This window comes from Aethina tumida, chromosome 4, assembly GCF_024364675.1.
Source record: "Aethina tumida isolate Nest 87 chromosome 4, icAetTumi1.1, whole genome shotgun sequence".
Classification (NCBI taxonomy): Eukaryota; Metazoa; Arthropoda; class Insecta; order Coleoptera; family Nitidulidae; genus Aethina; species Aethina tumida.
In genome coordinates this window covers 18,801,996-18,811,780 of record NC_065438.1, presented here as the reverse complement: position 1 = coordinate 18,811,780, position 9,785 = coordinate 18,801,996, and the positions used below count along the sequence as shown (strand labels likewise).

At 33.8% G+C, this 9,785-nt stretch overlaps 4 non-coding genes across 4 annotated transcripts; 2 read left to right on the top strand and 2 right to left on the bottom strand.

Annotated features, from left to right (window-relative positions):
- The first annotated feature begins 805 nt into the window (after positions 1 to 805).
- On the top strand, positions 806 to 879 carry Trnat-agu (transfer RNA threonine (anticodon AGU)). The gene has a single exon. It is a non-coding gene; the product is annotated as a tRNA-Thr (tRNA).
- Positions 880 to 7,280: 6,401 nt separating this feature from the next.
- Positions 7,281 to 7,354, top strand: Trnat-agu (transfer RNA threonine (anticodon AGU)). The gene has a single exon. It is a non-coding gene; the product is annotated as a tRNA-Thr (tRNA).
- Positions 7,355 to 8,917: 1,563 nt separating this feature from the next.
- Positions 8,918 to 8,991, bottom strand: Trnat-agu (transfer RNA threonine (anticodon AGU)). Its single transcript has one exon. It is a non-coding gene; the product is annotated as a tRNA-Thr (tRNA).
- A 484-nt stretch (positions 8,992 to 9,475) lies between these two features.
- Positions 9,476 to 9,549, bottom strand: Trnat-agu (transfer RNA threonine (anticodon AGU)). The gene has a single exon. It is a non-coding gene; the product is annotated as a tRNA-Thr (tRNA).
- Positions 9,550 to 9,785: the final 236 nt, after the last annotated feature.

Below are 9,785 nucleotides of genomic sequence, written 5' to 3'. Positions count from 1 at the left end.
GTAATGGATGGATTCTATTAGTTTTCTACACTTCTAAATGTTTAAATATGTTCAATTTATATTTATAGGGTGATATTTTTAGGGAGTTACAATTAAATTTTCAATGGAGGACTGCATAAATTGAATTAATTATTTTAATCATTAAATGTTACAATGTTTGTTTTTATTTTAGTTTATGATAAATAAGGAAAATTTTAACTATATTGCAACTATATTATTATCTGACTATTGTTTATATAAAAAAAATAATAATAACGATGTATTGTGATTTTAATTAATTAATTAATTAATTAAAATCACAATACAAAAATAAAAATATATAAAAGTTTATTTACGCGTATCTTACTTTATTTTTATAAGTCAACTTATGTCTCAATTCTCAGTCTAATACAATTTCAGTTTACAAATTCTTTTTAGAAAGTTTCAATACAGTTTTTAATGGAATATTGACTTAATTAAATTAATCATTTTAATTACTGTGTTTACTTTTCTTTATCACCTGTAATATATATTCTATTTCAATATTATCTAAATCGCAATAAGATTATTATCAGTCTGTTTCATATCTAATAATAATTACAATATAATACTATATAACATATTATTTATTAAGTTCATTTAAAATATTTTTTGTTTGTTAAAATTCTGAAAATTCACAATATAATTACTAAATTGAGTTAATTAATTTAATGAAAAAACTATTTTACTTATCTTATTTTATTTTGTATTTATGTATTGTATTTGCCAAGTCAATTTCAATTTACAAACTTAACTGAAAAATAGTTTTATTTTAAATTTATTCAACGGCGCCGTGGCTTAGTTGGTTAAAGCGCCTGTCTAGTAAACAGGAGATCGCGAGTTCGAATCTCGCCGGGGCCTATATTCTATTTTTTCAAATTTCAATTATAAACTAAAAATCGATAAAAAGATGAAAACATAAAAATAAAAAAAATTTGTAGTTTCTTATAGGTATGTTAAAAAAAAGCACAAAAAGTTGTCTATAGTTTTCTAATAATTATTGAAATTATTTAAAAACATGTAAAAATAAAAAATTGTAAATTATTACACACAATATGTAGTTTGTATTGAGAGGGTATAGCCACTTTGTAAATTTCAACAAATTAAAAAAATAACACATTTTCTGATACGTGGCTTAATAAAATAAAAAAACAAAAAAATAAAATTTTGTTAAAAATCACAACTTCTTTCAACAAAATCTAGTTAGATTTTTTGGTGCCCATTTGAAACATTAAAAAAAATTCGAAAACATTTTTCAGATTAAATTTGATAAATGAAAATATATTTCGAATATATGTTTTACTAAAAAATGGAAACATCAATAAAAATATTGTAGTTTAGTTTTCCTTAAATGTTATGTTGTTATGTCTTTATTTTATGTTGAAATTATTTTATTTAATATATTTTGTATTGTGATTGTAAAATATGGTTTAAACCTTTTCTCATACATTTTAATAAATTTTCAAAAAATTACAATATATACAATTCTGTAAGTAGCTTAACAAAATATGAAGGGTCGACATTTAAAAATAAACACAATTTTTTTCAATAAAATCTAGTTGGATTATTTAGGATCCAATTTGAAAATTTTCGAAAAAATGTGTTTTCTAAAATTCTTCAACGGCGCCGTGGCTTAGTTGGTTAAAGCGCCTGTCTAGTAAACACCGAGGCTGTTGACACATCTGTACAACCAAGTCTGGATTCCAACAGCAAACAAATGTCACCACCCACACCCCAGTGCCTAATGCAGGTTGAGGCTCTGGTACACCGCCCTGCAACCAGGTCGAGTCCCAGCCCCGATAACAACACACACAACAATTACGGATCACTAGAAACTAGGGAATCCCGCATCAACAATGTAAACAATAACAAAATACAAGTAATAAATGACAACACAACAATTCCACCAAAGCAAAAATCAAAATACGATGGGGAACAAAAAAGTAAAACACCTGTTACTATGGACTACGATACAATTGAAACAGTAGAAACCACCCAAACAAAGCCACTAGAACCGTCGCAAACTGAAATTAGAGAAAACACCATCAATGATAAATTCCTCAAACCGAGAAAAACAACGTCATTAAAAACGATTATGACAAAGCGCATCGCCATAGAAGAGAAACTGATGCTGAATAATCGTTTTGAGAAACTAGAATCACTGAACAAACCCGAAATTGAAACGGGAGTACTACTCAACAAAAGAAAAAGACTGTCTCCACTTTTGCACGACATAACCAAAAAACACAAAAATAGAAACTCCGATTATACTGACACAGAAGACAGTGCAACTGAGAACAACCCGCAAACCCACAAAACTAAGACAAACACAAGAAAATCATCTAAGAAGTCCACCCCGCCGCCAATAGTTCTTGATGGGAAACCCTCAAAACACGAAGCACTACAAACACAACTGAATGACTTTATTAAGAAGGGATATAATATCAAATATACCAAAAACAATACCCACATATACATCAACGACTACCTCGAATACAAATTATACTTACACGAAATACAAAAAGAGAAAGTCGCATTCCACACTTACACCCATACCAACGAAAAAACACACGCGTTCGTAGTAAGGGGGCTGGATGGTGAGCCAGACACAGACACCATAGTAAATGACATAAAAACAAACCACGACATCATAGTACACCAGGTATATCGTCTCAGGTCCACGAAAAGACCACTTTTCATGGTCGTCACAGATTCTACAGTTACCTGCGATTGGCTGAACACAACTTGCAGATATATCCTTCACACCAGAGTTTTCTGGGAGAGAAGGAAAAATGAAAAGCAAATTATACAGTGTCATCGATGCCAACTGTGGGGCCATGCCACTAGTAACTGCAATAGGGATCCTAAGTGTCTGAAGTGCGGCAACCAACATGAGACGAAGACCTGTGCCAAGCCGAGGGAAGAACCCCCCAAATGCGCTAACTGCCAGGAGGCACATACCGCAAACAGTGTCAAATGCCCTGTATATATATACAAACTACAACAATTAGAGGAGCGCCGTAAACACAACAAATTCAACCCAAAAGCTCAACGATTAACCGGCCCAAAAACATTAACTGACCTGCCCAGACGCGATAACAGGGGAACCAATGGAGTAATTAACCCAACCAACCTACAAGAATACCCACCCCTGGAACGGACAACAATCGAAGTAAACAACCCAAAACCGAAGCTATCAGCACCAGCTAGCAACATTTGGATACAGAGGGCCCAAAAAAGTATAGCTACCAGCTCCGCACACAACGCCCAACGAGCAACTGGGCACCAACAGGATGACACTGATGGCGCTGAGGACATGGGAGCTCTGTTCTCGGTGGCCAGGGACTTGCAGAACGCAGTTAACATGAAGGAGATGGTGCAAGCTCTCCGCGACCTAACCGCAAGAATGTCCAACGCTGGCACCAAGCAGGAAAGATTCCAGGCTTTCCTACAATTCTGCATCTTTGACGTAAACAACTATGACATCTAGGCTGAAGATCTGCACTTGGAACGCTAACAGTGTTAATAACAAAATACCATGTTTAATTAATTTTCTGCACACACACAAAATAGACATAATCTGCATAACAGAAACAAAACTGTCCAGCAGACATAATTTCAAAATTAAAAACTATCTAACTTACAGAGAAGACAGGCAATACAACCCGGGTCACACCCGCCACACACACGGAGGAGTTGCAATCCTTGTTAAAAACTCCATCCCACACTCCAATATAGATAGTATACCTAGTCATATAGAGAATATATCAATCAAACTAGCCGACGGAACCGTAATAATGTGCGCATACAACCCTCCATCCAACAATTTTTCTACACCACAAATAGACCAACTCTGCAAAAAGTATAACAAAACCATAATCTTAGGGGACCTTAACTCTCGCCACACAGCCTGGAACTGCCACAGAAATAATACCAACGGAGCCACCCTGTACAATTATATACTCAACTCGGACGTTGACCTCCTTTTCCCTGAAGAAGCCACGCACTATCCCAATAACGGGGGCACTCCATCAACAATAGACCTAGTCATAAGCAATGGAGTACGCAGAGTGACTGAACCAACTGTACTCCATGAACTAGACTCCGACCATGCCCCAGTGCTAATTAATATCCAACAAAAAAGAACAAAAGTCCTCCAACAAACCAAATTCTGTTTCCGAGAAACGAACTGGGACATGTACAGGCACGAGCTAAACACTCTGACGGTCCTAAGAGGTCACATCACGGATTTGGAATCACTAAAGAGAGAAGTGGATTCATTCACACTCAATCTAAAAATAGCCAGGAACAAAACTACTAAGGTAACAAAAACCAAACCACCAGCAGATGATCTTCCAGATGATATAACAGAAGCTATCAAAACAAAAAACTACCACAAAAAACGTTGGCACAAATACAAACTCGACAATGACAAACAAATAATGAACCGGCTCAAAAACGAAATTACATATAAAATCGGGCAACACAGAAATAACGTGTGGCGGGACCTTCTGGGCAGGCTCCAAGCCACGGATTGCTCCTTATGGAGATACGTAAAGAAACTAAAAGGGGAACGTCCTATATACCCGACCATCCTCTACAACAACATCGAGCACATGTCCAACAAATCTAAAGCTACAGCCATCTCCACACACTTTGCAGAAATTCATAAAACTGATACGACAAACCTCACACCGGAACAAAACTACATACAGCAAATGGCTCAGAATATACACAAAGCTCAACCAGAGGTAATTCAAAACAATGAACTTGCTAAACTACTCACAAGGCCGAGTGAAGTGCAGCAAATTCTGCGAAAACTGCCAAATAACAAAGCTCCAGGACCAGACGGTATCCAATACATCCTTTTAAAAAACATACCAAGGAAGACACTGGTCCATCTAACCTATATTATCAATGGTATTATTAGGCTGCAATACTTCCCAGAACAATGGAAACACGCTGTGGTTATCCCCGTACTAAAGCCCGGTAAACCGCCACATAACCCCAACTCATACAGGCCAATATCGCTACTAAGCTCTATTTCCAAGGTAGCCGAAAGAGTTATACTGCGACGCCTGGAAACAGCCGACTCACACCTACACATAACACCACACGAGCAGTTCGGATTCCGCCCCAAACATGGCACAGTTCTGCAGGTGGCGCGAATTGCTGAACACACTAAGAAGCACTGGAACTTCGGGAGAAACACAGTTGCACTCTTTTTAGATATGCAGAAAGCCTTCGATACCGTATGGTTGGATGGACTAGTGTATAAACTGGACCAGCTAAAACTGCCTAAATGTCTGGTCAAACTAATCGACTCGTATCTGCGAGGAAGGACCTTCCAGGTAAAAATCAGCGGGGAATTATCCGAAACACGAAACACTTCGGCAGGAGTACCACAGGGAACGGTGCTCGCACCAAAACTCTACAACTTCTATACCTCCGACATCCCTAAGTTTTCCCACACTAACTTGGCATTATACGCTGATGACACTGCCATCTACAGCTCGTCCTTTAGCTCACAGGTCGCCACCCAACAGATTAAAATCCATCTGGGCATGCTCACTGCGTTTTTTGAGAGATGGAAAATTAAAATAAATCCTGAAAAAACAGAATTGATCAACTTTACAAAAAAAATACACTAACACAAGGATAGTATCTCCACCCACTATAGACGGAACCATCATTCCATGCAAAAAAGTCGTGAAATACTTAGGCACCTATCTGGACAATCGGCTGACCTTTAGACCTCATATAGACAAAATTAGACCAAAGATATTTGGTGCAATCAAGCCACTATATCCCCTAATCTCTGCAAACAGCCCCATGAGTAGAGATAACAAAATTAACTTATACACCACAATCCTCCGACCCATCATGACATACGCATGCCCCATCTGGTGTGGAGCCTCAATAACCGCCATTAACATACTACAACGACTGCAAAACAAAATACTGAGAATGGCAATCAGCGCACCCCAGAGAAGCAGAACCCGACACATACACGACACAACTGGAGTGCCATATGTACAGGATTACATCATCCAAGAGGCTAATAAATTCTACGAAAAACAAATACACCACTCGATACTCACAAAACACATGGCTGACGTCAGAATCCACAACATTGACCCTAATCACAGACACAAACCCCTCTACCATAAACTTCCAATTTTTCACAAACTCCCACCATAATGTCTGCCGCGCACTCAAAACTTTCCACTTAAAACGCAAAACGTAAAGACGCCCACTAAACCATAAAACATTATCCGAACAACGCGAAACCTCCCCCAAAAATGCTTCAACGGGTTTTTTTGACTAAGTTTTTCCCGAGCGCACTAAATTGCAAAGCTGGCCATCCAGCAACAGTTTCCGCTAATTTCATCTACAGGTTCCATTATCTAAATCATATTGAGACAAAATGCCCCCAGAAATGCAACGACCATGTGAGGGGGGTCTTGGACCCATTTTGCTTTCAACATCGTTGCTGACGCTCGGAGATGCCACGACACCGGCAATTGGCCGTGCCAATCTCCAAGAAGGTGGACAACCCCGGACTCCATTCGGTAACCCACCCCCACAAGAACGGAGCCTACTATATATAGTGCCCACAGGAGTCTCGAGCTGTACGAGCCAATGATGTGTATTTTAACAAAAAGACAAATAAAATATATTTTAGTTTTAGTTTTAGTTTTGTCTAGTAAACAGGAGATCGTGAGTTCGAATCTCGCCGGGGCCTACCTTTAATTTTTTCTAATTTTAATTAAAAATTAAAAATCGATTTCAAAAGTTTTCAAAAATCTGGAAATATCTTAAGATGCGAAATAATTTAATCAGTTTTTCTTAAATATAGTTTCTTTTGTTATTATTGAAATTATTTCTAAAATATAAGAGCAAAAAATTTTAAAATAATTTTATTTTATTAATATTATTTTAGTATTTACACTGAATTATTTAACTTTATAAAATAAGAGTCAAATTTGAAATATAAATAACAAAATTTTTCAATAAAATCTAATTAGATTTTTAGAATCCAATTTGGAGCATTCAAACTATAATAATTTTCGAAAAATCGATTTCAAAAGTTTTCAAAAATCTGGAAATATCTTAAAATTAAAAATATTGTAAACCATTTTTACTTATATGTATATATATTTTCTGCAATCGTTATTAAAATTCTAAAATTATACGTTTTTTTTTTCAGTAAAATCTAGTTAGATTTTTTCGAAAAATATTTTTTCAAAATATTCTTCATTGGCGCCGTGGCTTAGTTGGTTAAAGCGCCTGTCTAGTAAACAGGAGATCGTGAGTTCGAATCTCGCCGGGGCCTACCTCAATTTTTTTCTGATTTCAATTAAAAAATAAAAATCAATTTCAAAAATTTGAAAATATCTTGAAAGGAGAAAAATTATAAACCAGTTTTTCTTTTTTTTTTGGTATTGTTTTTTTAATTATTTCAATAAATTATAAGAGTTTAAAATTGTAAAATAATACCATTTTATTAATCATCATTATTTTCTTCTTAACATTATAAAATAAAGGTCAATATTAAAAAAATAAATTACAAAATTTTCAAAAATTCTAAAATAATATAATTATATTTATATTCTTTTATTATTTTTTTCTTCACAAAATAGAAAGATTTAATTTAAAAAATAAATTATAAAAGTTTTTAATTAGATTTTTCAGTGTTCAATTTGAAACTTAAAATATATTATAATAATATATTAATAATTTTTGGTAATTATTATAATATAATCTTAATTTCCTTTTTTATAAATTTAGTGAAAAAGTTTCTAATTAAGAGAACGTTTAAATTAATTAACTATAATTTGTGTCTAAGCAAAATAATTTGTGAGAAATATTGTAATCTATATATTTTGGAACACAAATTTTGATTCTAAATTTAAATTTGTTAAGATCCCCTCATTAAATGCCGATCGAAGTCGATTATAAAACCAAACAAATATTATAAATCATCATTTTTATCACCAAAACCTTCAAACCTGCCTCATTATATATTTGCAAAAGGTTGTTCCTTGAACACCATTGCCATCTTCCCAAAACATAATAATTGAACGCTAACGACTTATAAATAGCAGACATCAAATTGACACAAACAAATAACCAGAATTTATCACAAAGCCCGTCTGTAGTTGTAGTTTCGGTTCACACAATCAACAAATGTTTTGTATACAAAATACCTGTCTAGCGGCCGACCTCATGGAAATCTTGGCATACAATCAATTAAGTCAATAATTAGTTCGCACCTTGATTCCATATGCCACCGTTAACGTGGACGTTTCAAAGGCGTTTATATGCTAGTTTATAAAATATTAGTTTCGGTCAATTTACCAAGAGTTTGTTGCCACGCGTGACTCACTGTCCGTTCGAAAATAAAACGTAAACAGTTCAAAGATCTGGTCAAGTACTGTTTCATCCAGTTGCCATTTAACCTCCGGACAAATAATTGTGTATTATATCATAGTAATTTAATAAGCCACGAGCCCGACTCCCACGACATGCCGTAAGGAGTTCCGCGTAACTAGTTCGTGTGTGCGTAATTTTTACGATATTAATTAATGTGGAGTAAATATTGTTTTCTCGAAGGACGCCACATGAAATTTACACAATTTAGGGCGAGCTACGGATGAAATAACGTACATTGATGCGTCTCACCCACATTTCTGTTTGTTTGTGTGTCAGGAATCTCCCGAATCTGACGTATTCGTGTCAACCAACAAGGATGATGGAAGATTTTTGAGATTATTTCGGTCATCTTAAATTTAGTTGTTTTAATGAGTGCGCATTCCAGATGTAGCATTTTGTTATACGGGCAAAATAAATTTGAAATTTTGTTTGACTTTTTTCGTTGTGTGGTTAAACAAAAGATAGGCCCCGGCGAGATTCGAACTCACGATCTCCTGTTTACTAGACAGGCGCTTTAACCAACTAAGCCACGGCGCCGATGAAGAATTTTTGAGAAAAAAAAATTTCGAAAAAATCTAGCTAGATTACAATAAAAAATTATTTTAAAATTTTATACTCTTTCATTTTATTGATATAATTTCAATTACAAAAAAATATGTTATATAAGAATAAATGGTTTACAATATTTTTAATTTTAAAATATTTTCTGATTTGTGAAAACTTTTGGAATTGATTTTTCGAAAATTTTTTTCAATGTTTCAAATTAGACACTAAAAAATCTAATTAGATTTTAATGAAAAATTTTGTAATTTATTTTTTAATAGTATCCTTTTTAAATAATAAAAAGAAAATAATAAAATAATATTAACAAAATTATATTTTATTGAAATAATAATAACAAGAAATATATATATAAGAAAAACTGGTTTACAATATTTCTCATTTTAAGATACTTTCAAATTTTTGAGTACTTTTGAAATCAATTTTTATTTTTTAATTGAAGTGAGAAAAAATTTAAGGTAGGCCCCGGCGAGATTCGAACTCACGATCTCCTGTTTACTAGACAGGCGCTTTAACCAACTAAGCCACGGCGCAGTTGAATAATTTTAGAAAATAATTATTTTTGAAAAATTTAATTAGATTTTCTTGAAAAAATTTTAATTTATTTTTTAAATTTTTTCAGTTTGACCCTTATTTTATAAAGTTACATAATTAAGAGAAATTATTATTAATAAAATTATATTATTTTAGAATTTTTGAAAATTTACAATATCAACGAGTTTTGAAACAAAAAAATATATATTTAAAGCATATTTCTCCTCATTTTATGC